This window comes from Schistocerca americana, chromosome 7 (genome assembly GCF_021461395.2).
Source record: "Schistocerca americana isolate TAMUIC-IGC-003095 chromosome 7, iqSchAmer2.1, whole genome shotgun sequence".
In the NCBI taxonomy this organism is placed as follows: Eukaryota; Metazoa; Arthropoda; class Insecta; order Orthoptera; family Acrididae; genus Schistocerca; species Schistocerca americana.
Window position 1 is genome coordinate 49,162,603 of NC_060125.1, and position 26,190 is coordinate 49,188,792.

At 44.1% G+C, this 26,190-nt stretch overlaps 1 protein-coding gene across 2 annotated transcripts in view; it reads left to right on the forward strand.

The window, feature by feature from the left end:
- Nucleotides 1–26,190, forward strand: part of LOC124621774 (casein kinase I) — a 306,630-nt gene that overhangs the window by 157,092 nt on the left and 123,348 nt on the right. The window lies entirely within an intron of this gene.

Genomic DNA, 26,190 nt, shown 5'->3' on the forward strand with positions numbered 1-26,190 from the left:
TGTGTTTTTGTAGGCAAAGTATGCCGGGGTTCTTTCTGGAAGCAGAAACAGTACTCTGCGTCCTGTGTTAATTCGAATTGTGAAACTGTTAGCAATCCATTAATCGACAGCTCTTTAAATTAATTTCGTATTTTCATCTGGACAAATTCACTTTCGATAAGGCAAAGAGTTTTTATTTTTGCTGGAAGTTGTTGATGTTGGCCAAATTTTTGTAATCATTTGTTTGAAATATCCGTTACCAGTCGTTAAGGGACAGAAATGTGCATAAATTTTGCCATCGATCAGAAATGACTTATTCTCATTCTGTGTATTTTTCTACTTTTCGGAAGATTATCGCACAGTTGTACATATTTTGGCGAGAACAGCGCAGTAAATATATTACAGTAGCTGTAGTATATCCTTTTCCCTTTCGTGGGTGAAAAGCTCACATATTGAGTTTCTTACATAAAAGCGTTTAAAGTTTTTAATCGTAAAAGAATAAGGCAAGTCACTATTCGCACTATGAATTTCGCTTATTCCATTCAGCTTTAAAAGGCTCCATTTTCCGCTAAGATTAGCGTTCAGTATGACTATCAATAAAGGAGAATGACAAACATTCCAATGTCACGGAGTGAATTTAAAACAGTGGTGGGTTTTTTGCTGCAACTGTCTCTGCCACTGAACGTATTTGTCCTAGTTCCCGAAAGCAAACCACGAATGTAGTTTGTACAGATTTACTTTGAATAAGTTATAGGCTGTACAAACTAAATGATTAATTGCACTTTTTTCAAATCAGAAACAGATGGAAAAAGACGAAGCGAAGCAGGAGCTTTTCAGCTAGTTCATTTATAAAACTGACAAAAATACATATGCCAAGTAACATGAGAATAAAATGTTTCATTTCCGTTGCTTCGTGCCGCCTCCTGTGGATATAGTTCTAATTAATTTACATTAATGGATAGTGTTGGCCACTCAGGAACACAGTTTGAAATAGGGTCAGTCTACGGTACGATGTCCTCTGTGAACATTGCATTGTTGTGTGGATTATCTAGTGTAGACTAACCTCAAACACTAACACACCTGATGACTATGATTTTCCACAAGGCTTGAAGACGGAAAGAAACGCTTTTCCATTGATCGGAAGCGCTCTCTCTCTCTCTCTCTCTCTCTCTCTCTCTCTCTCTCTCTCTCTCTCTCTCTCATATGGATGCTTCACGTCCAAAGAATTCTTGTGAACTTCAAAAGAGGTCGCAATTCAGTCAGAAAATAGCTCAGAGACCGTCACTCTATATTGTACTACGTCGCATCTACATTTTAGTGCTTGAATGGAATCTCGGACACACATCACGAGGTTAAAACGGTTGAGAGTTAATAAACTTCAACGAAACCTAAGAGTAAAGTACGTTTAAAGTTTTATTATTGATGTCTGGAAAGCCTGTTAAAATTTATTTTATTGTCGCAGTAACATTATTTTTTTTTCTCCCACTGTCTAGTATCGCCAGCTTTTGAGGCGCTGATGGCTATGTGGAAGGGGATGTATAAAATGGTTAGGCACTTCATAATGTAGTAGATAGTTACTGGGAGTCCTTATGTTGTTCAAACGGTCAATATCTCACAATCTTCACATGTGAAGGGCGTAAGTCGTGTGAGAATAAAGTGTAGAAACATTATCTGTTGCTTCAGTTTTTTATGAAATTGTCTTTAATGCCTATAATACATAATGTGTAGTTCTTCGTGTTTTCTGGCATTGACGCCATTGCATTGTCAGTACGGGAATTTCGTTCTCCCATGGAGTACGCTGATCGAGAAGCCCGATAAGCTCACGGAAGGCTAGCAACATCTCCTTTATCTGGGGTTATCGTTGTCTTTGACGTTTGAAACGCTTATCGCGATCGTGCAAACATTGCACTGGTAGCAGCATTTTAACAGCCTGGCACAAATTTCATAAGAAGGAACTACAGTAATCCACTTCTTTATGTGGAATTTGCCTTATAATTTCAACGTGAAATCCTCTGCTGTCCTTTCATGGCGCGGAGAAGCTGTTCTTAATGTTTGCTCCAGGAAAGTACTTAGCGGCTGATGAAAGAAGAAAAGGCTTACACTTCAAGGGGACGTATAGGAAAACACCTCGCATGTAAGTCGAAAAACGGTAGGACAATACGACGAAAGGAACCTTTTGTTCATAGACGCTGTCTGGGCATTTATGAGAAGTGCTTCAGGAAAAACCGTGAAAAACGGACTGGTTGGATAAAATAAGAATTATGTCTTAACCGCTCGTCATCTGACTCAACTATATACATCGTTAACATACCCGAAAGTAAGTTGCAGTAGTAAGATTGAAAGTGGAAAATGATGCAACTACTGCACGCAGTCATAACACAGCATATTCTGTCTCATATTTACAGATGTTAATTTAATTAGCGACTTCCAACCTTTCTTTTACAATCACTTGCTAACAGTTTGAGATTTGGATCGATTTAACTGAAGTAAATGACATTGTTTTCATTAAAATTTCTTGAGTCTGTGGATGTGTCCTCCATTACTGATATTGTGTTCGCTAATATTGTTAGATGCTATAGAGAGAAAAAATGTCTCTGTACAATCCCTGAAGTCTCTTTTCTTTGTGGTTCTTACGCTAAATGTACATTGGCGACAATCAGTTTCGAATGCCGACTCCCTCAATTTTCTCAGTAGTGTTCCTCGAAATGAACGTCGCCGTCCCTCCAGGCATTCCTATTTGAGTTCCCTTAGCGTATTCGTAATATTTGAGTCTTGATCGAACATTGGTTACTACAGATCTCGCAGCCCGCCTCTCAATTGCCACGATGTCCTCAGGTAATTTGACTTGGTGGGGATCCCAAACACTCCAGCAGTACTCAAGAATTGATCGCACTGGTGTTCTATACATAATCTCCTTTGCAGATGAACTACACTTTGCTAAAATTCTCCCAGTAAACCGAAGTCAAGCACTCGAATTCCTAACTAGCGTCCTTATAGCCTCTTTCCATTTAATACCGCTTTACAACGTTACGCCCGGATGTTTAAACGACGTGACTGTCTCAAGCAGCATACTACTAATACAAAGGGTACTTGGGAAGTTTTGCAGCACGACGCAACAATAAGTCGTAGGAGGCCGGTTGCTGCTGTGATCTAGGAAAACCTCATACTTACATGGTAACCGCTGTGCAGGTCTGTGGGCGCAGTCGTTCACTAGCAGGGTTAGTTTGAAATGCTTGCTATGGCATCGTGAACACGAACGAGATTTGGGCAGTTTTTCGGTACAACTTCGCGCGTGATTTAAACTTAGACTAGTGCTTTGACGAAACGACTCTTGCACTCGGTGATGTGTGTCCACATCGTACTACATTCAGGTGGTACTGAGAATTCCAAAAAGAAAATTTCACTGTGGAAGACGCTGATCATCAGTTACGGACGAAAACATTGATGCTGTGAGGAAATTGCGAGACGAAGACAGACGAGTGACCTGTAAGCAGATAGAGGATACCTTAGGGCTAAATGCACCAGCAATTCGTTCGATTCTGCGTTATCATTTGCAAGTAAAGAAACTTCGTTGTCTCTGGGTGCTGCATAGACTGACGGAAGAGCAGATGACACGATGAGTGACTTGGTGACGGGAGATGTTAAAGAGGTTTTCTATGGGGCAATCTTAGTACGTGAATAACATCGTGATAGGTGACGAGACTTGACTGTACTATTATGACGTGCCGACTAATACTCAAAATTAAGTTCGAAGTTTGTGTCACCCGTACATGTCAGAAGATCCCGATCACTAAAGAAGAAAATGATAGTTTTTCTTCTTCTTCTTCTTCTTCTTCAGGTAGAGGGGAATTGTGTATCGTTTTCAAATCAAGTGGAGTTGTGTATCGTATTATGTACACACAGAAGACAGTCACAGCTAACTGGTACACTCAGCAGTGCCTGCCCAAAGTCATCCAAACTTTGAAGAACCTGCGACCGAAGACAAAGATGGGCACTTGGTTCGTCCATCACGACAACGCTCCAGCTCAGCGCGCCAAACCATGCTCCGAATGTTTGCGGGGTAGAGAGCTGAAATTGCTTGAGCACTCTCCTGACAGTCCTACCTTGTTTCATGTGACTTTGCACTGTTCCCGCATATGAAAATGAAGCTGAAAGGAGTGTACTTTCCAAATGATGTAGACCCCCTGAGGGCTTGGGACAAAAAGCGTGACTTACTCCCTACAGAAACTTGGGGGAACTGGTTTAGGGATTGGTTTCGGAGGATGGAGAAGTGTATTCAGCGTGGCGGAAATTACTTCGAAATAATTTAGTAAAGCTGTATTGCCAAACTTTCCTAGTACCCTTTGTACAGTACTCGAACGTTACAGTGTCATCTACATTAGCTTACATTTTTCTGTATTTAGAGCTAGCTGTCATTCTTCACAACAACTAGAAATTTTGTCTTGGTCATCTAGGAGGCTACAGTCACTCACTCCTCTGCCGTAGTATATGGATAGACGATAATCATTTTCTGATAGAAGTCACGAACACATTGGGGAGATCAGCTTGCAGTCGGTGAGTGCGACGAACAGAAGTTACCTCGGAAAGACGATCGCTTCCACCCTCACGCTAGCGAAAATTTCTGCGCAAATTACGTAGCTGTCAGCTCTGTTAAAGTTGTCTTCTACGTGGTATCACACTGGCTTTGCGTATCTAATTCCGTCGGAGTTGCGCAGCGTCCTGAATTACGGAATATGGGTTGTCACATGCCTTGACCGTATCAGAATACATACATCTAGCAGCATTCTAATATTCGATAATACATTAATCTGTGAATGTAGACACCATTAAGAGTACATCCCCCAGGTTCTGAGTAAACTATAGATATGTTATGGAACTTAAGTATTTAATACTATTCATTGTATTAATCAGTACCTATTACTGAATTACTCGTGGATTATCACTGTGTAACGAAGTAGTTAATCCGATATGCAGTCGATTGTCTGTACTCGAAGTTGCATCCGAGTGAATGACATCTTAAGCGATTGCGAAGAACGCAGACATTGGCGCTGGTTTGACCGTCGTCGTCATTCCAAGTAGGCAGGCGAAGACGAAAAAGTTCAGTGTGTCCGAGACTGCACTACAAAACCAGCTGGCCGTGATTGAAGACATTGACACCTTCCAGAAACGAGGAAATACCTTTACGAACGTGAACTACCTGAACACAAAAATCTATCCCACCAAGTACATAGAACAGGAAGTATCTTGTCCCTGAGAAGACTGACCCTCTGCAGTATGAACCTTTATGGGATCAAAGCACGAAGAGTAACGGAAGATTTCATGCATTTTCTGAAGGAAACACATTTTGGTTATCAACCAAACTAATCATTAAGATTTCAGTGAGACGCAGAAGGTGCGGTTTCCAGTCATTGGTATAACTAAAACTGATATAAAGACTATGTTGACAAATGAGACTTTGTCGGAATAAAGGCAAGGCATTTCGTAGTATATCCAGCCACTAACAGTCGGTGTACAGCTGTGGCGCAGTTACTTAGAAGAGCATTGGTGTCTTCGTTCCTTCAGTAATTGTTTTAAAAATTGCCACTTTCCGTTGAAAACACTGGGGTATATCTTCTGTGATTCTTGAATTTATGCTATACTTAAGTGCGTCTATAAAAAAATAGCGGCTCTTCGTTACGGATGCTCTGATTGCAATTCTCAAATTTGAGAGTTGCGGAAAATTCTTCCTTTTTTTTTTTTGGTCAGCCTCTCCTTCACGAACTGCGTCCTGCAAGTGGTCTGTTTGCTATAATAACGCCATTGTTGTCAAATTGTTTCAAACACTTGTTAATGCAAGCTGTCATTTTACCATTCGTCAAACTGTTGTATTCGAATGTTTCAGGGAATTTAGTAAATTCGTAGAGATGCACGCCTACAAACACTTGCCGGCCGTGAATAATTGCCTCTTTTTCAAGCCATTCAAGCGAAGATTTGAGGAAATATGCGAAAGTCAAATGAAGGAAAATCAAGGCTTTGTAGAATGTGTGTTCCAGTATATGAACTACCTTAGCAAGCCGAGATGTTGCAGACAGACAGGTGCACTTCCACATTTAGAATATCCAAATAGTAAATCCGCGTTTGATAAACTGTAAATGCGTTTACAACGAAAAGAGAGATGCTTTTTTCAGATATATTTGCAGGAAAAGTTACAAACTACGTTCTCAGTCCTCGAGCCACATGCGGGGCGGCGTTAACATCGTGTACCAATATAATTCCCTGCCCATGCCTTTTTCTTGCTCCAGTCGCTAATGATTTATTAAAACTTCTACGAGCTCGATGTTCTCTAATTTTATTTCCACAGTCTTTCTGTGTGTGAAAGTAATATGTTGCTTGATTCTTCTTGGATATTACGTTCCCGGAATTTCGACATTTAATCTCTTCGTGTTGGACAACCACTGCAGTTCGGCGGCTACGTCGGTGACGCTATCGCGCGTACAAAATGAACGTGTCGTAACATTTCGCTCGTATTTGGATTTTCTCTATCTCCTTTGTTAATCCTGTCCGATAGGGATCCAGTTGCAGAGCACTGCCAAAGAAACGATCGATCGAGGTTTTTATAAAACACTTCTTTCTTTTTTTTTCTTTAATTATATTTCCTAAGGAAGTTTCCATTGAAACTGTATGGCATGAGCCTTTCATACTGATAGTTCTATGCTGTCATTCCACTTTAAACCGCGTTATACGCATAGTGATGGATCACCATTCTTTATCTATACTTGGTATTTCGATTTGTTATATCGTAATGCTTTACTTTATGTTGTTAACGCCAATGCTTACACTAAGCGTCTATCTTCTACAGGTCTTTCAGCGTTAGCTACTGCATCATCCTCTTACAGCCTCGTGGAGCTTCTAACGTTATCCCCACTTTATATATACAGTATCTCTTTAACACATTATCAGAGAAAGCTCGAGCACAATTGTCGATTTTCCAAAGTAGAGAACAACGCGCTGAGTTAAGTTTTGTAAGGAAGGCTGTCAGATCACACAGCTAGTCGAAGAAAACTCATTTGTTCACTAAGCAACAATGCAGAACTGTCTCGAAAGCCTACTCTGTCAAGGAAATCTGCATATATCGGGGCCACGTTGTCTGTTCCTTCATGGACGGATAGAGCGATCACTGTTTACAGATCCTCGTCCATTATTAAAATGTTCAGTGTTTCGGCCTTCTCTTGGTCACTCTTCGTTTTGGTATCAGTAAGTAGTATGATTACTTGGCGACAATATAGATGACTGTGACGACGTTAAAGAGATACCCACGTACGGTTGTTGTATTCGTTAGCGTTTTGCAGCCAGTTGTGGGTTAGATGTGCCAAGTTAGGTATTCCTTTTCGCCTAACTGTTTTTAATATTTTGCCTCGCGGCAGTGAGAGGCTAGCTGCAGCTATAAATTGTGAAACCAACGTCGTCTGTCTACTCCTCCAGCCCCCCATATTCAACAGAGTAAGCTGTTTTACTTTAAGCGATTCATGTCTGTCTTTACATTCCGTAATCTAACATTGAATGGGACATTTGTAAATCTTAAACGTGGACTTCATGTCATTTAAGTGAGAGCAAAAGGTTGTCTTGCCATCGAATGTGAAGCTAGAGCGCCAAAAATTCTCTTATTTTTTAGATATATTAGCCCCAGAATTTGACAGCTGACATAACTCACTCGTGTTTATACGATTCCAGTTCTATTGATGATGGCATTGTGTGTGAGTCTGATACAAAAACGTATTTAAAAATAATAGATGCACTGCATCTTGGAAGGATCGTGACGGTTTCATCTGCATGAAGACTAGTCCAATTTCCTGTCTCTTCGCCGTAAATAATGAGTAGCTTGATAAGCGTGGAATTTGCTCTTCGCCCCCTCCCTCCCCCCCCCCCCCTTTATGTGGGACTAACATAAAACATACTCGCGACGCCTCCACACCTTTCAAGAATTTCTTATGTTCCTTTAAGGACTTGAGATGTGATGGTGGGCGTGCGGAAATGATTCGTAACTCAAAAGTTGGAGTCGACCTCTGGCCTGACTGTCAGTATTACAGCCTCTTCTTGGAACCTCAGTTTCCATTAGTTAAAACTGGTAGCTATGAGTTACTACTGGAGGCAGTGCTCATTAGGAACTAAAACTCTTTGTAGCGCACCATTTTTATCTGTCATCCTGACACGCTAAACCAGTGGGATGACGCAGTGGTAAAACAGTGGAATTGAATCGAAATGGGGGAGGGGGGGGGGGGGGGGAATCGGCCCAAGTCCGCGTGTTGACCAAGGAGGCTTGGGTTGCAAATTCTAAAACTTTTCCGGCGAATTGAGCATTAAAAGAAGTTCAAGCTTGTAGCCTCTCGTTGTCTACTGCACAGCACTATATTTCGATTGGGGACCTCCCAGTTAACCATAGATGACCCATCGAGCACTAAGACTTCCTCCGTCCCGCAGGTTATTAGCTCGGTGTATGTATTCCGCGCGTGCGTTAAGATGGTGGTGAGGGAGCGACCACACTACCCGGTGGGCAGCGCCGTCGCAGGTGGAATCGCGAACTCAGCTGTCCGCAGCGTTGCCGCCCACCGTGGCCATCGGCGCACACTGTTGTCTTCGTCTAGATCAAACCCTGGAAGTGAGGAGATTACACCCATTGTCCAACAAATGGGCGTTATCACGCTTCCACCGTAGCTTGGCTACTTCGCTTAAAACGAATTCCAGGATAATACCTTTGAAAAGGGCACATCCGACTTCCCTGTCCACCATTGCCCTACCCAGTCTTGTGATCCGTCTCTGAGGACGTCTACGCCGGTGGGTCGCTAGTCACTGATACTCCTGATTGCTTTCACACTAACCATCCACTATATTTCCTGGGGCTGCAACTATGGATATCGCTATTACAACTATAATCTACTTTTGCGCTACATATGTCGAGTGTGTGTACATGTATCTATTGGCGAGGAAAGTGTAAAGGATTAAGTCCACCTTTATATGGTTTTACAGCTATGGCACATAGAAAAATTACTTTCCTATCAGGCATCTTTTGACAGTGTCACAAAACGTTGTGTGTTCGTTTCTAATACGAAAATTATATGGCCATGGAGTAACGTGTCAAGAAGGGGGGGAAGGGGGTGCAGTTTAGATTCTGTGGTAGTTCGTTCAGGGTCTTTTCTGTTTGCTTGTACAATTACTGCGGCGTCTGTATATGATGTGTTCCACAAAGTTTTCTCACTCAGTATGTGGCGACGCGCGAGGCACATGAAGCATGCAGCTCTTTGCCACAAACGGAAGTGCACCTCACTGCTGCTCGTCATTTTGCGCTGTCAAATCTGTTACGTGGTATTGGCAAGTATTTGCAACACAGCACTCGTTTTAAACAACTGATAGCTAAATTGGAATCCATTTAATGCCGATGGTGCGTTGCGACTGTTGAATATCCAAAAATAGGGGAGGACAGCAGTCAGTCGCAAAATACGTAATTTATTGTAGATTTAGATTTCGACTGTTACACACTCATCATCGGTGCACTACTAGAAGTCATGTAGGCATAACCACGTCAGAGCATAAACACGTGACAATTGACGTTAGCATGTGCTTGACGTTGGCATGTGCTTTGCGGAAACAAAACCAATGATGACTGTGTTACAGTCTAAATCTAAATCTGCAATAAATTACGGATATCTGCTGTTGACTGGTGTCCTTTACGTTCGAACAACTGATAAACTTTACATTAATGTTCGCTCACAGTTCTATGTAACTTTTATATAAATTATAGGTTCTACACTGATGGAGTCGAGAGACTGTCCAGAACTTACCACATTAAAATATACTGAATGTTAGGGTTGTGCGTCGGGAAAGGTGCCTTATAAATTGCGTTAAAAAGTTCTGTTTGGTTCTCTGTTGCTCTGAAATGTGTGGGGGAACCAATAAACTGTGCAGCTGCAGTCTACCACCCACTAGTACTTTGTTCGCAATGTCCCATGATCCTCCTTAGGAAACTGACCCTCTGTGTAAAAGTTAATTGTGAAAATTGTTCGTTCAGTGATGCTTACTGTTCAGGTCGTGGCACATTCTCTTTACCGTTTGTTGTGCATAGGCCTACAACAACGGTTTACTAAAATTAAAATAACGTTATTTAATGTACACATCTACAGATTCAAAACATATGTTCAAGAAGTTCACCAAACAGAATTCCCAAACATTTTTCGAAAGTAGCTTCAAACTTAACCGCCACAACCGGTAAATGATTCAAATATAAAAACTGAACGGATTGTCATCAAACCTCTTTTTACATTTGTATTTACAGGCTGGTTGTGAGCTGTGGAGCATTCTCCACGACTTCCTTGTTTTTTAAAATTGAGTCGTATGTAGACTCAAAATTTTCCTTTACTTTTTTCCAATGAGTATGTTTGTTACCGCCTTGTCGCATTTTCATAAAGAACAAACTTCAGATAAATAAAAATTGCTTTAACAATCGAAGTTCTTCCCCTTCATGCCCCAAAGGCACAAAGACATGTCTTCTTTTATTGTCGCACAAAAACTGACAACCGAGAGAAAATATTCGTTTTCGCGTGGTGCTTATTTTGTTGCATTTTACCAAGCGTTAAATATTTAGTCTATTACTGCAAGGCACTCGAAAATATTCTGTTTCCACTTCAGAGCGATTACTTTTAATTATCTATACGTTTATTCTGCACCACTAATTGATGTAGTAAAACTTCTCCGCATATAAAGTACTTGTTCCTACTCACATAAAATAAACCAAACTGTAAATAACATGCGTCGTTACTCGATCGATAAAACCTTTTGCCGTCTGGTTCACCCTCTTACGTGCCAGTGCGCTCCGTTACCGATTAGGTCAGCCGGTCACAACATGATTGTTAGCCTCCAATTTCACCGAACGAGAGCACAGAAGTTCTCCGGTAACGTGTTAGTAGCACGACATAGGGAACGATCCTGAGCAGTACGGCACTTAACCTTCGTCACAGCGAACCACACTATTTAATTTGGAGAAAGCATTTCTTTGACTTCAGTGTATCCGTTGTGGATGACGATCTGCTTCTGCGATTTAAATTGACGATTTATGCAACCAGCCCCTTTTTTTAGTTTGTTGATGAGATTTATTCAACCATAAACATGTTTTCCAGCCACTGTAGGCGCATCATCAGAGGGAGGTGTTAGAACAACATTATGCTGTGGACCAAGTGCAGGTAGATGCAGTGCTGATGCTGCTGGTGGAAATGGCGGAAATTTTGTAATCAGTGACTAAAAGTTTACGAAACCGAAAGTTTCTTATGTTTTAGGTACTTAATAGTGCACTGCCTTGTGGTATCCATATCAAATGTCTTCGTGTAATGTACATAATTAAGCTATGTACACAGATATACACATTATTTAGGTGCACTTGGTTTTACACTTATTCACGGAAAGTAAACACTAGATGTTTTTACAAAGAATATTGATGTGATAGATATGACAATTTATTACAGTATAAATATTACTCGTACAGATATTATATTTCAGTAAATTTTGTTAGCTGCAGGAGTGTTTCTATACTGCTAACATTATTGTAATGTGGATTAACAGTTATATAAAAGGTAAACAAACGGAATGGAACATTTACTACGTAACTAAAAACCTTTTATAAATTACAAAATGCCATAGTTGTTACATGACAAGGAGAACAGATTTTATATGCAGGAAGAATGAATATGTATTGTTGTCATCTTTGTTGTTTTGGTGCCAGAATGTCATGGAAATTCTGGAAGGAAAGGTTTTGTGTAAATACACTTTGTTCATTAACTTTTTCTTACAGAAATTCCAGGACATCCTGGCACCAAAACGACAACAATAACGAACACGTATTCATCTCCGTGCATAAAATTTGCCTCCTTGTCACTTAACAACTCTAGCATTTTGTAGTTTGTAAATAGTTTTTATTTGCATAGTACGTTTACCTTTTCTATAACTGTTAACGCACATTAAAATTATGTTACCATTATAAAAACACTCCTGCAGCTAGCAAAATTTACTTAAATATAGTACCTGTACGAGTAATACACACATCAAAAACGTTTTGCATCGCCTCGGTTCCCAGAACTCCTGAAGACGGATGTTGACTGTAGATGTTGTATCACAGACACAGTCCCTTTGGCTGTTCAGAGATGTCACTATAAATCCGCCCAAAGATGTAAACAACCAAGCATGAGCAGCGCCTATTAGACAGAAGTGGTCCGACAGCCAATCAGTTCCAGTCATTCCACCAGGAAGGAGGTAAACGGCTCGTGTTGTCTGTGGTTCAGCCACTCCTAGGTGGTCAGTACCGCGGTTCGATCGCGTCCGCATTGTGACTTTGTGCCAAGAAGGGCTCTCAACAAGGGAAGTGACCAGGCGTCTCGGAGTGAACCAAAGTGGTGATGCTCGGACGTGGAGGACATACAGAGAGACAGGAACTGTCAATGACATGCCTCGCTCAGGCCTCTCATTGACAGCAGTAGATCACCGCTACCTACGGATTATGGTTCGGAGGAACCCTGACAGCAACGCCGCCTTGTTGAATAATGCGTTTCGTGCAGCCACAGGACGTCGTGTTAAGACTCAAACTGTGCGCAATAGGCTGCATGATGCGCAACTTCACTCCTGACGTCCATGGCGAGGTCCAACTTTGTAACCACGACACCATGCAGTGCGGTACAGATGGGCCCAACCAAATGCCGAATGGACCGCTCAGGATTGGCATCACGTTCTCTTCACTGATGAGTGTAGCATATGCCTTCAACCAGACAATCGTCGGAGACGTGTTTGGAGGCAATCCGGTCAGGCTGAACTCCTTAGACACACTGTCCAGCGAGTGCAGCAAGGTGGTGGTTCCCCGCTGTTTTCGGGCGGCATTATGTGGGGTTGATTTACGCCGCTGGCCGCTGGTTATCATGGAAGGCGCCGTAACGGCTGTACGATACGTGAATGCCATCCTCCGACCGATAGTGCAACCATATCGGCAGCATATTAGCGAGGCATTCGTCTTCAGGGACGTCAGTTCGCGCCCCCCATCGTGCACATCTTGTGAATGACTTCCTTCAGGATAACGACATCGTTCGACTAGAGTGACCAGCATGTTCTCCAGACATGAACCCTATTGAACATGGCTGGAATAGATTGAAAAGGGCTGTTTATGGACGACGTGACGCCCCAACCACTGCTACGGTCGCAGGTTCGAATCCTGCTTCGGGCATGGATGTGTGTAATGTCCTTAGGTTAGTTAGGTTTAAGTAGTTCTAAGTTCTAGGGGACTGATGACTACAGATGTTAAGTCCCATAGTGCTCAGAGCCATTTGAACCAACCACTGTGAGGGATCTATGCCGAATCGCCGTTGAGGAGTTGTACAATCTTGACCAACAGTGCCGTGATGAACTTCTGGAAAGCATGCCACAACTAATACAGGCATGCATCAATGCAAGAGGACGTGCTACTGGGTATTAGAGGTACTGGTGTGTACAGCAGTCTGGACCACCACGTCTGTAGGTCTCGCTGTATGGCGGTACAACATGCAGTGTGTGGTCTCCATGAGGAATACAAAGGGCGGAAATGATGTTTATGTTGATCTCTATTCCAATTTTCTGTACAGATTCCAGAACTCTCGGAACCGAGGTGATGCAATACCTTTTTTGATGTATTTGTACTGTAATATATAGTATCTCATGCCGAAGACCATGACGTAGTAAAGTGTCATATATATCACATCAATATTCAAACATCCAGTGTTTACTTTTCCGTGAATCAGTGTAAAATCAAGTACAACTAAATACTGTGTTTATTTCTGTACATAGCTTTAAAAAATGGTTCAAATGGCTCTGAGCACTATGAGACTTAACATCTGAGGTCATCAGTCCGCTAGAACTTTGAACTACTTAAACCTAACTAACCGAAGGACATCACACACATCCATGCTCCAGGCAGGATTCGAACCTTCAAGACTGAAGCGCCTAGAACCGCTCGGCCACAGCGGCCTGCGTACATAGCTTAAATATGAACATTATACGAAGAGATTTGTTACGGATACCACAAGGCAGTGCACTTGAAGTACTCAAAACATAAGAAGCTTTCTGTTTCGTAAAAGTTTCGTTACCGATTACTAAATTTCGGTCATTTCCGCCAGCACTGCATCCAGCTGCACCTTGTTCACAGAATAATGTTCTTGTAATACGTCCATCTGATAACGAGCTTGCAATGGCTCGAAAACATGTTCAAAGTTGAATAAATCGTATCAAAAAAACTATAAAAGAGCGACTGATTCCATATTTATTACCACATACATCGCCAATTTCTTAACGTTGAGCGTACGTTCTGAGGAAATTGAGGCAAACGCAAGTGACACTGCGAAAGTAAAAGTTCTGACCGGTAAACTAACCGCTGGAGAAAGGCACGATACTATGTTTTGAATTTGGCGTCAAAGACAATTTAAATGGTCTCATTGCAATGCCATTTTTAAAATATTCGGCACTGTATTTACGACGTACAGTATGTTCTCGTAAATTCTGTAGGGTACGTTAGTTTTCACTGACATTAATGTTGCTTGCTAGTGTTGTTTATAAAGGTTATTCTGCTTGCCTTTATGAGTAATAAGTTTCGAGCAGATTTAAGTAAACGAACTGACAGACTGTGAGAAGAGAAAAGAAGTAAGAATATCCAATTGATTCACCCACCCCCTCTACGGGTCCTGGGTTAGAATAGGCCCGAGGTATTCCTACCTGTCGTAAGAGGCGACTAAAAGGAGTTTCACCAGTTTCGGCCTTTATGTGATGGTCCCCTGTAGGGTTTGACCTCCATTCTTCAAAATTTTCCCGAAGAACGAGTCAATTGGGGAAGGGCGCCTTACAAGGTGCATCGTGTCCATCGTGCATTGAGATCTTTAGCCCACTTTCTTGTCGTCGCATTGCATTCCTGCCCATTCTCCATCTCTTGGACGAGGACACGTTCCTGGGTGCGTTTTCCACCATTCACTATGCAGTGTCGATTTCTGCGTCGACGATGACCATGGACTTCTTTGCACCTGATATCCAGCACGGTAGCCAGTCTGTTGTGGTGGGGCCGCCATGTACCCTGTTGGTCGTAGCCCCCTGACCACACAGGGATCGTTCTGCTGATGCCTGCGCCGTTAACTCCCCACATATGCCAAGGGGTAGATGCCCATCCCCATGGGGCATCGGGACTCCCGGCAGTGGCCATCCTGCCTGGTGGCCTTTGCTGCGGCTGGGTGGTGCCTGTGGGAAGGGCCTCTGGTCGGAGTGGGCGGCATCAGGGCAGATGACACACGATGAAGCGTAGCCTATCATCTCTTGCTGGTGGTAAAACACCAGCAGTCTCTAAGCGATCACGAGCTCAATTCAAGAAGTATGACCCCAAATCATTCCCCTCCCTGGCCACACCATGGAAGGAACGTCAGGCTAAGGATGGCATCTGATCTTATTCGCCCCAGTATCTTGTATGTTCGAGAGCTAATGGGAATCTTTCATGATGATGAAGCCTCAGTTTTTTGTTGAGTATTTAGAGGACAAGTTCGGGGAGGTGGAGGGCTTGTCCAAAATGAGATCTGGGTCAGTCTTGATCAAAACAGCATCCTCTGCCCAGTCACGACGTTACTCGATTGTGACGAGCTGGGGGATGTTACTGTAACCATCACGCCCCATAAGAGCTTAAATATGGTCCAGGGTATCATATTTCACAGAGACCTTCTTTTGCAGTCCAACAATGAGCTGCGCGCCAATTTAGAGTGGCGAGTTGTACATTTCATCCGGCATGTCTACTGGGATCTGAAGGATAATCAGGTTGCCACCGGTGCCTTCATCTTGGCCTTTGAAGGAGATACATTGCCCAAGAAGGTCAAGGTGATAGTCTACCAGTGTGATATAAAGCCCTATATCTCTCCCCCGATGCGGTGCTTTAAGTGCTGGAAGTTCGACCATATGCCTCCCCACTGTACTTCCAGCATCACATGCTGAGATTGCGGATGCCCATTACATCTCAATACTCCTTGTGCCCCACCTCCCATCTGTGTCAACCGTGGAGAGCACCATTCGCCTTGCTCACCTGACTGCAGTATTCTCCAGAAAGAAAGGAAAATCGTGGGGTACAAGACCCTGGGCAGACTAACCTACACTGAGAGATTAAGGGAAAATTTGAACGCCTACATCATGTGCGTATGACATCGTCTTACGCCTCTGCTACAACAGTTGTGGCACCATCAGCTCTGCAACCCAGGTCGCCTCTCAGAGCCGGAACGCTACACCTGCCCCCTTGATGGTATAAATGGAAATGTCGTGTGGCTAGGGCCTCCCGTCGGGTAGACCGTTCGCCTGGTGCAGGTCTTTCGATTTGACGCCACTTCGGCGACCTGCGCGTCGATGGGGATGAAATGATGATGATTAGGATAACACAACACCCAGTCCCTGAGCGGAGAAAATTTCCGACCCAGCCGGGAATCGAACCCGGGCCCTTAGGATTGACAGTCTGTCACGCTGACCACTCAGCTACCTTGATGGTGGGGGCATTTCCCTTCATGTTGCTCCTGCACCACCTACTTCAGGAGCAACCGCCCCCCCCCCCCCACCCAACCATCGGGGACGTCCGTCCCCCCTTCTAAGCTAGAGAAGCGTAAGTCTTCTTCGGCTTCTCTCGCTAGGAAGGGGTCCCTTGGGTCACTCACTTCTGAGGTTTCTTCTCGTGGGAAAGACGACACCCGCCAGTGGCTGAAGAGCCCAAAAGCAGCTGGTCGTAGGGCTTCACGCTCATCCTCAGTCCCAGAGACTGAGCCAGTGAAGTTCTCCCAGTCAGGTAAACCCAAGTAGCAGCGAGAGAAATCCTAAAAGAAAGCGCCTAAGACCAAGGAAATTGCGGTGGCACCTACACCACCGCTACCTACAAGCTCTGCGACTGAGGATAGGGTGGAGATTTTTATTTTTGCGTCCGCTGAGGACCTAGATCTCGCCAGACCCTCTGACCCAATAGATATAGACTGCTCAGGCAATAAATCGGTAGCAGCAGGTGACGCTGATGGGTAAACTGCCTCATTGAATGTTCCATGCCTACCCAATCTCACGTCGCCATCCTCCAGTGGGATTTCAGCTGTTTTTTCCACCGCCTGCTGAGCTACGGCTACTGTTAAGCTTCACGCCTGCTATAAGCATTGCCCTCCAGGAAACCTGGTTCCCAGCAATGCGGACCCCTGCCCTTTGCGGCTATAAGGGATGTTACAGGAACCGTAGCGACTATATTTGAGCGTCAGGTGGAGTTTGCGTTTATGTCCTAAACTCGGCCTGTAGTGAACATGTGCCTCTTCAAACCCCTCTTGAAGCTGTGGCTGTCAGAATAAGGACGACGCAGGAAATAACTGTCTGCAATGTGTATCTTCCTCCAGATGGTGCAGTATCCATGAATGTATTAACAGCACTGATTGATCAACTCCGTACACCTTTTCTACTTCTGGGAGATTTTAATGCCCATAACCCCTTGTGGGGTGGTACCATGCTTACTGGCCGAGGCAGAGAAGTCGAAACTTCACTGTCGCAATTCGACCTCTGCCTCTTAAATACTGGGGCCGCCTCACATTTCAGTGTGGCTCATGGTAGTTACTCGGCCATTGATTTATCAATTTGCAGCCCAGGACTTCTCCCATCTATCCACTGGAGAGCACATGACGACCTGTGTGGTAGTGAACACTTCCCCATCTTTCTATCACTACCCAGATGGGCTTTAAACAAGGCTGAAACGTTCACCTCTGCTGTCACCGTTGAATCCTCTCCACACGGGAATATCGATGTGATGGTTAAGCAGGTGACTAGCACAATTGTTTCTGCGGCAGAAAACGCAATCTCTCGCTCTTCAGGGTCCCGAGGCGTAAGGCAGTCCCTTGGTGGTCGCCGGAAGGTGCTGAAGCAATTAAGGATCGTCGGCGAGCTCTGCAGCGGCATAAGCGGCACCCTTCCGTGGAGCACCTCATAGCCTTCAAACGGCTCCATGCCCATATTCGCTACCTTATCAAACAACGGAAGGAGGAGTGTTGGGAGAGATACGTCTCCACCATTGGGTGCCACACGTCACCCTCCCAAGTCTGCTCAAAGATCAAACGTCTTTTCTGGTACCAGGTCCCAACAGCTGTCCCCGGTGTTACCATAAATGGCGAGTTATGTACCGACGCAAACGTGATTGCCGGACACTTCGCTCGAGCCTCTGCGTCGGAGAATTACCCCCAAGCCTTTCGCACACTCAAACGGCGGCTGGAAGGGAACGTCCTCTCATTCACTACACGCTGCACTGAATCCTATAACGTCCCATTTACAGAGTGAGAGCTCCTCAGTGCCCTTCCACATTGCCCCGACACAGCTCCTGGGCCTGATCGCATCCACAGCCAGATGATTAAACATCTCTCATCTGACTACAAGCGACATCTTCTCGTCATCTTCAACCGGATCTGGTGCGAGGCCATCTTTCCATCGCAATGGCGGGAGAGCACCATCATTCCGGTGCTGAAACCCGATAAAAACCCGCCTGATGTGGATAGCTATCGGCCCATCAGCCTCACCAATGTTCTTTGTAAGCTGCTTGAACGTATGGTATGTCGGCGGTTGAGTTAGGTCCTGAAATCACGTGGCTTGCTGGCTGCATTTCACGGCAGCTTCCGCCAGGGTCGCTCTACCACTGATAATCTTGTGTCCATCGAGTCTGCCATCCGAACAGCCTTTTCCAGACGGCAACACCGGATTGTCGTCTTTTTTGACTTACGTAAAGCATACGACATGACTTGGCGACATCATATCCTTGCCACATTGTATGAGTGGGGTCTCCGGGCACCACTCCCGATTTTTATCCAAAACTTCCTGTCGCTCCCTACTTTCCGTGTCCAAGCTGGTGACTGCCATAGTTCCATCCCTATCCAGGGGAATGGAGTCCCACAGGGCTCTGTATTGAGTGTCTCTATTTTTGTGGCCATTAACGGTCTAGCAGCAGTGCTGTCGGGCCCTCCGCCTCACCTTCTCTGTATGCAGACGACTTCTGCATTTCGTACTGCTGCTCCAGTACTGTTGTTGCTGAGTGGCGCCTCCAGGGACCCATCCACAAGGCGCAGTCATGGGCTCTAGCCCACGGCTTCCAGTTTTCAGCCGCAAAGTCGTGTGTCATACACTTCTGTCGGCGTCGTACCGTTCATCTGGAACCCGCACTTTACCTTAATGACGATCCACTCACTGTAGTGGAGGAGACATATCAATTCCTAGGACTGGTTTTCGACGCCCGATTGACTTGACTCCCTCATCTTCGTCAGCTTTAAGTAGAAGTGCTGGCAGCACCTCAATGCCCTCCGTTGCCTGAGCAACACCAATTGGGGTGCAGATCGCTGTACGCTGCTGCAGCTCTACAGAGCCCTTGCCCAATCCTGAATTGACTACTGGAGTGTGGTTTATGGTTCGGCAGCACCTTCAGCATTGCATTTACTCTACCCTGTGCACCACTGTGGGGTTCGATTAGCGACAGGAGCTTTTAGGACGAGTCCGATGACCACTGGTGGAGGCTGGTGTCCTTCCCAGCAGATGAGGCGTGCGCAACTGCTCGCCAGTTACGCAGTACACATTCATAGTTCCCCTGAGCATCCGAATTACCGCCTCTTTTTCCCGCCCGCGGCAGTCCATCTCCCCCATAGATCGGGGCTAACGATTGCGGTTCGCGTGCGGTCCCTTCTCTCCGAACTGAAGTACTTCCCTTTACCACCTCTACTTGCGGTCCGTTCACGTACGCATGCATGGTGTACGCCTCGGCCGCAGCTTCCCCTTGACCTTTTGCATGGGCCTAAGGACTCCGTTAACCCCGCCGCCCTCTGCTGTCACTTCCTCTCGATTCTTGACGTGTTCCGGGGCTCTGAAGTGGTTTACACCGACGGCTCAATGGCTGGTCGTCACTAAGGCTTCGCGTGTGTTTACGGAGGACATATTGAGCAGCACTCCTTGCCAGTCGGCTGCAGTGTTTTCACTGCAGAGCTGGCGGCCATATCTCGTGCTCTTGAGTACATCCGCTCATGCCCTGGCGAGTCATTTCTCCTGTGTACTGACTCATTGAGCTGCCTCCAAGCTATCGACCAGTGCCACCCTCGCCACCCTCTGGTAGCGTCTATTCCCGCCGTTCCGTGGTGTTTGTGTGGACCCCGGGACATGTCGGAATCCCCGGCAACGAACTTGCCGATAGGCTGGCCAAAAAGGCGACGCGAAAACCGCTTCTGGAGATAGGCATCTCCGAAGCTGACCTGCGTGCTGTCTTACACCGCAGGGTTTTCCGGCTTTGGGAGACGGAATGGCATAACAGCACGCATAACAAACTGCGTGTCATTAAGGTGACTATGAATGTGTGGAAGTCTTCCATGCAGGTCTCTCGCAGGGAATAAGTTGTCCTCTGCCGGCTCCGCATTGGCCTTAAATCACGAGGACCCACAGTGTCGCTGTGGCTCCCAAATGACAGTCGTCCACCTCTTGTTGGACTGCCCACTTTTAGCCGCTCTGCGGCAGACTTTTAACTTTCCCAGCACCCTGCCTTCGGTGTTGGGCGACAATGCCTCCACAGCAGCTTTAGTTTTACGATTTATCTGTGAGAGTGGGTTTTATAGTTCTGTGTAGATTTTAGCGCATGTACTTTGTCCCTCTGTGTCCTCCACCCTAGTGCTTTTAGGGTGGAGGTTTTAATGTGTTGCAGAATGGCTGGCTTTCCCTTTTTATTCTCGTTGTCGGCCAGCCACTGTAATCTGCTTTTATGTTTTACTCTCTTCAGTTTCTAGAGTCTCTCTCTTGTTTTCTTGTCCTCTTTTGTTCCTTTTAGTATTCGTTGCCTTCCCTTCGTTCTTGTAGCTATTCCTTTTGTTTCCGTTTTGTGTTATATGTTTTGTCCGTTTTATTCTCACGCTTGTGGCATTGTTTTATTAGGAACAAGTGACCGATGACCTTGTAGTTTGGTCCCTTATCCCGCTTTTAAACCAACCAACCACCACCACCAACCGCCGCCGCCGCCACCACCACCACCACCACCACCACCACCACCACCACCCTCCTCCTCCATTCGTTCGAATTGCTTGACCTCGCGAGATGAAACAGCGATGAGACACTGGAATACGACCCTCCAAACCCTCCGGCCGTTGGTAGCGGTTCTGTGCCCATATGAGGACAGATAACGATTCCATGTCAAGGTAACACTGGAATCTGATAACCCTCCTATCGATCTGCAACAGTTGTGTGCGGTATATTCAAACTCGGGATGTAGTCTGACAACAGTCATTTGTACCCTCGAATGGAACTCATAAATTGTGCTGGTTCCGACTTCACCTACCCCCACCCCTTCCCTTTCTCTTGGCCAGTGAGATTCCTTAAGTTTCCCCTCCAGTCTTTTCTCTTTCGTCCAGTTGTGTGAGCCTTTTCATTTGTGCTCAGTGCGCCGTAGTGAAAGTGTCCTGAAGTGCTAGCAGCAGAATTTTCATACTTAAAAATGACTTTTCGCCAATCTTCTCCCACTTTTCAAGATCGTAACTCAAAGATACTCGTAAATACGAGACTTCAAATGTTAAACGATTTCGACGATCTATTGTTGTAACAAATAGACTGACATCCCACGTTAAACTGTTAGCACATTGCGATAATTAAACAAATACACATATCCGCCGCTAAACAATTAACACTCTGCAACACATCATACCTTATTGTTACTTACTAGTCTGAGAGGAACATGTCCCTGAATTATTATTGTGTAAAAGCAATGAAATAGCTATAAGACAGCTTAGAGGATTCTTGCACTGAGAGATTGCAGCAGACATGTAAATAACGGCGGAAAAATCTACGCAGGACCGTTTCTACAGATAATTATAAAATTTACATTGTAAACAATTATTCCTAAACCTCCTGTACTGTTAGCTGCCACAACAAAGAATGGTATAGATATATGCACTTTATTTAGAACAAACAGAAAATATCTTCGATTATGCACTCCATAAGCGCAAGCGGCCTCTGCACTGTTCGCCCACACAGTACTCCACCTTATCTTAACTGTTGCCGGGGTTGCGATCCCACTGCAACAACAATATACGCGTATGAGGTGGCGAATGACCGCTCTCAGTCGGCAGGCTGTAACCCGCTGAGCAGCGCTGATGACGCAGACTGCTCAGTAACGTCCCACACGCGACAGGTAATGCTATTGGACAGAGATAGAGAATGGCATCTCGGGGTCTGTCTCACTGTCCACCAACTGTAAAAAATTCGCCTACAAATGGCCATGAGACGGCCAAACGATACGGGATGTCCCCCCCGCGCCTTGCTCCCTCTGTGGCCGTTAAACGATAGCGGCGGGCTTAGGCTGTGTTGTCAAAGGCGCGACAGCGACAGACCCCCCGCGGTGAAATGGACTGCCTGCACACTCAGGTATACGACGACGCAACGGAATTTCGTCCGCAGTCACCGCTGTTTCCCAGGGAAACAGGCACAGCTGCGACGCCAGCGGCAATGGAATAGAGAGAAGCACGGTCGAATTCAATCTGACTTTGAACTACTTAGATATTTCACTACAAGAAAAAATGACACGGTAATATTATCGTGGCTCATCTGGAAAAAGAATAGTATTTTTGCGGACATGACAGTGAAGGTTGTCATAACATTTTGATTAACAGGCCCCTTGTAAACTACGACACCAGATTCAGACTTTATTTTAGGCTAGTTTGCGCATGTTTCGCAACTTGTAGAAAAAAAGTCCGAACTGTTCAAGAAACCAATCAGTGCAGCTGGAAAACTCTCATTGACGCATATATTCTTATGTCATACACACATTTTTGGGTAAAATTATTAAAATATTTTTTCTCTTTGGCAGAGTTCTAATAGTTAACAACTCGTGAAGTTTTAACACATCGTGGAGCATTAAGTAATTCGTCGTTTGTTATTGAGAACGAATGTTTTCAGATCGTAATTGAACCCCTACCTGCTACATGCCGTCACATTTCTCCTTTAAGGTGAAAACAGTGAAACGTTTGGAAAATAGCTATTTATTAACACTCTTGCATCTCATTTAGGTAATAACTTCTGCATTGTGATGAATCACTGTGATAAAATACCTTATTTACTCTCCCACCATCGACAGGTTTACGGCAACTAAGAGAACTTAATGTTACCCGCATTCATTAAAATAACAAGCTACTTTTAAGAAACAAAACGTAGTAAAAAATTAAAAAAAACTTTAATTTTATTTTAAATGGAAGTACGTTATGCCCCTAAGATCATCATTCTCAAATAATATCACGCTTTTTGACACTTTCAAATTTCTCATTTTTGAATTTTATATCCATCTTAATTCCTAAATTCCATATGCTTTTTTGACTCAACTAAAGTAGTGAGTGGGTGGGGTGTTCTTGTAGTCATACTCATGTTCAGTAGAAATAAATTTGTGTATTCCTTCGTAGGCGCCTCTAGGTAGTTTATTTTCAATTCTGCGGATGCTTTCTCCTTTTCTGTCTTTTTTTTCCGAGCAGTAGATACATTTTGTCCTCAACACTCGTATTTTTTCCTCTTAACGTGAACTTGTGGCACTGGATCAAGAAATTTGTTTATCTGCATGGAAGTTGTATGTCCCTTCTCTCTTTCATATTAGGGTCTCCCAGATTAAATGATACAGATCCAACTTCTGTGCAGTCTCTAGAATCATTCACAATATTTGAAACAATACTGTTGGTCTTTTCTAACGACAAATATTGGAGACAGGTCTGCAACAAAATATTTCCTGTTTCAGGTGGTAAAATGTATCAATACAGTACTTGCAGAAAGTTTAGGGACTCATCAAAATTTCGTTGAATCCACTTACCGCGTGAGTAACAATATTTCAGTCAATGTTTTACGTGATGTTATTTGAGGTCTGAATTACGAGTTTATAGTTAAAATTCAAGTGCTCTAGTTCTAATACTTTTGGAGATTTAAAGTTTTTTTCCGTTTTGTATACAAGGCTAAAAAAATTCCTATTTTCCGTTTAAAACGTTTTCTTTCTCCAAATTTGCTATATCTACTGTTATTAAATTTTAAATGCCGCTTCATTACACCATAGCGGTTACAAGAATAATAATGCAATATGGAAAAAAATCCTACTGATTTGGTTACATCTCAAACAAGATTATTTTTAAATTACGCTGTATGAAATACTGCCACCAGCCACATGTTTTCTAGAAATGATTGTATTATACCATTAATAGTTTCGGGCATGAGCCTATCGTCAGATGAAAGCATTGAATTCTTTTAGATTCGTGTCCTCCTTCAAAAGCCCTCCTGTAATATGTAAAAGAGGGCTTTTCAGGATGACACAAATGTAAAAGAAGTCTACTCTACCATCTGACGTTGGTCTTAGGGCTGAAACTGGTAATGTAACAAATTCATTTCAAGAAAACTAGTGGCTAATGACAGTATTATCTACAGCGTAATTTACGAAAATGACTGCGGTGTTCTCCAACCAAAATGGATAAAATAATAAGATTATTTTTCCCCGGTGAATACGGTGGCAGAATTCAGTTTCGTTCCACGGTAACTACCGATTGGCAACACTTAGATGAATACACTGACCACGCATTTGTTTTCTCTCTCTTGCCTATAATGAATCAGCTGTCAAAATGGATACAACTGTTGCCAGTGGGGAGTTATCGCGAAACAAAACTGACTGTGCCACCGAATTTTACGGGGAAAAATTTTGTCAGAGTGGCGACGAAACGAGTAGGTGGTATTTGTATGATTTCTATGCTGTAATAAAACAGCAGTAAAAATTTAATAGCTGTAGGTGTAGCAGTTTTCGAGAAAGGAAATATTTGTCAGAAAACAGGTTTTTTTAGCTCTGTTTACTAAACGGTAAAACATTCCATGATTAGAGCTACTGCAATGATACGTAACTGGAAACACGGAATTACGCAACATGTGTAATATCATGTAAAGCACTGACTGAAATTCTGTTACACTAGGGACACGTGTAGATTAAACGACGTTTAGACTTGTCCTTAAATTTTGCGTAAGCTCTTTAACAGCCCAAATTTATTTTTCCAAAAACGCAAAGATGCGGAAACTCCCTAAAATCAAGAAATTTACTTTTTGTCTTCCGTGTTGAACTGTACCCTGGAAAACCTAGTGATCATACAGAACCCATTTCTTTGGTTTCTCTGAGACATTTGATCCTGTTCCAAGCATTTTCTTCTCTTCTATTTCTACGACATAGAACCCTAATGTTTATCTATGGGTCTTGCAACCGCTACGGTCGCAGGTTCGAATCCTGCCTCGGGCATGGATGTGTGTGATGTCCTTAGGTTAGTTAGGTGTAAGTAGTTCTAAGTTCTAGGGGACTGATGACCTCAGATTTTAAGTCCCATAGTGCTCAGAGCCATTTGAACCAAAGCGTACTAGCTTAAGTAGCCTTTTTTTCAGGTTATTGGCAACAGGCGAATCTTTCCCATCTCCAGTATTTTCCTTCCGAATCTATACAGAATAAGTCAGGAGAGTTGTGGAAGGAGTACTGTCCGCATTTGTCTACAAACTTCCTCCTGTTTATTTCCAGTTCCTTGAACAGAGAAACTTTTGGAAGAAGCAAAAGAATTTTCGACCAAATGCCAGTTTTCCAATTTTGACGTTAGTAGAACAGGGCGCCACTGTGCTTACGATGCTTTACATCTAAAGACACTGAGAGACTAAGTCGGAAAGTATTATTTTCTGTGTCTCATTGGAGGTACTTTGCGTAGACATCATCGACAATACCAGGTAGAACATCTCATTCGCACGGCTGGCCACTGGTTCAGTGCTGCGACAGCGTCCGCCATCAGCCGCGCGTCACAGCCCATACTCGAACTGCGCTTGCGTGAGCAGGTAGCCCCTTTCGTCGGCGGCAATCCTGTCGCTGCCGCAAGCCGCTGTTGCACCTTTGGACAACGCAACTTCAGGGCGCCAGCAGCCAGCGCCTGGGTTTACTGTTGCCACTCGCTCGCCAATGGAAGTAGTGGAACTCGATAAGGCTGACAGACCGTGAGCTATAGGTCTGTGAAGCACTCTGCAGAAGAGGCGGATGGGGGTCTCTAATTATTTTAATTAGTAGATAACAATGTTTTTAATCTGTACTCGTTTTTTAAAAAATGCGTATTATATACTCCTTGAATTAGTTAGTAAATTGTTGGAAGAGGGCGGAGA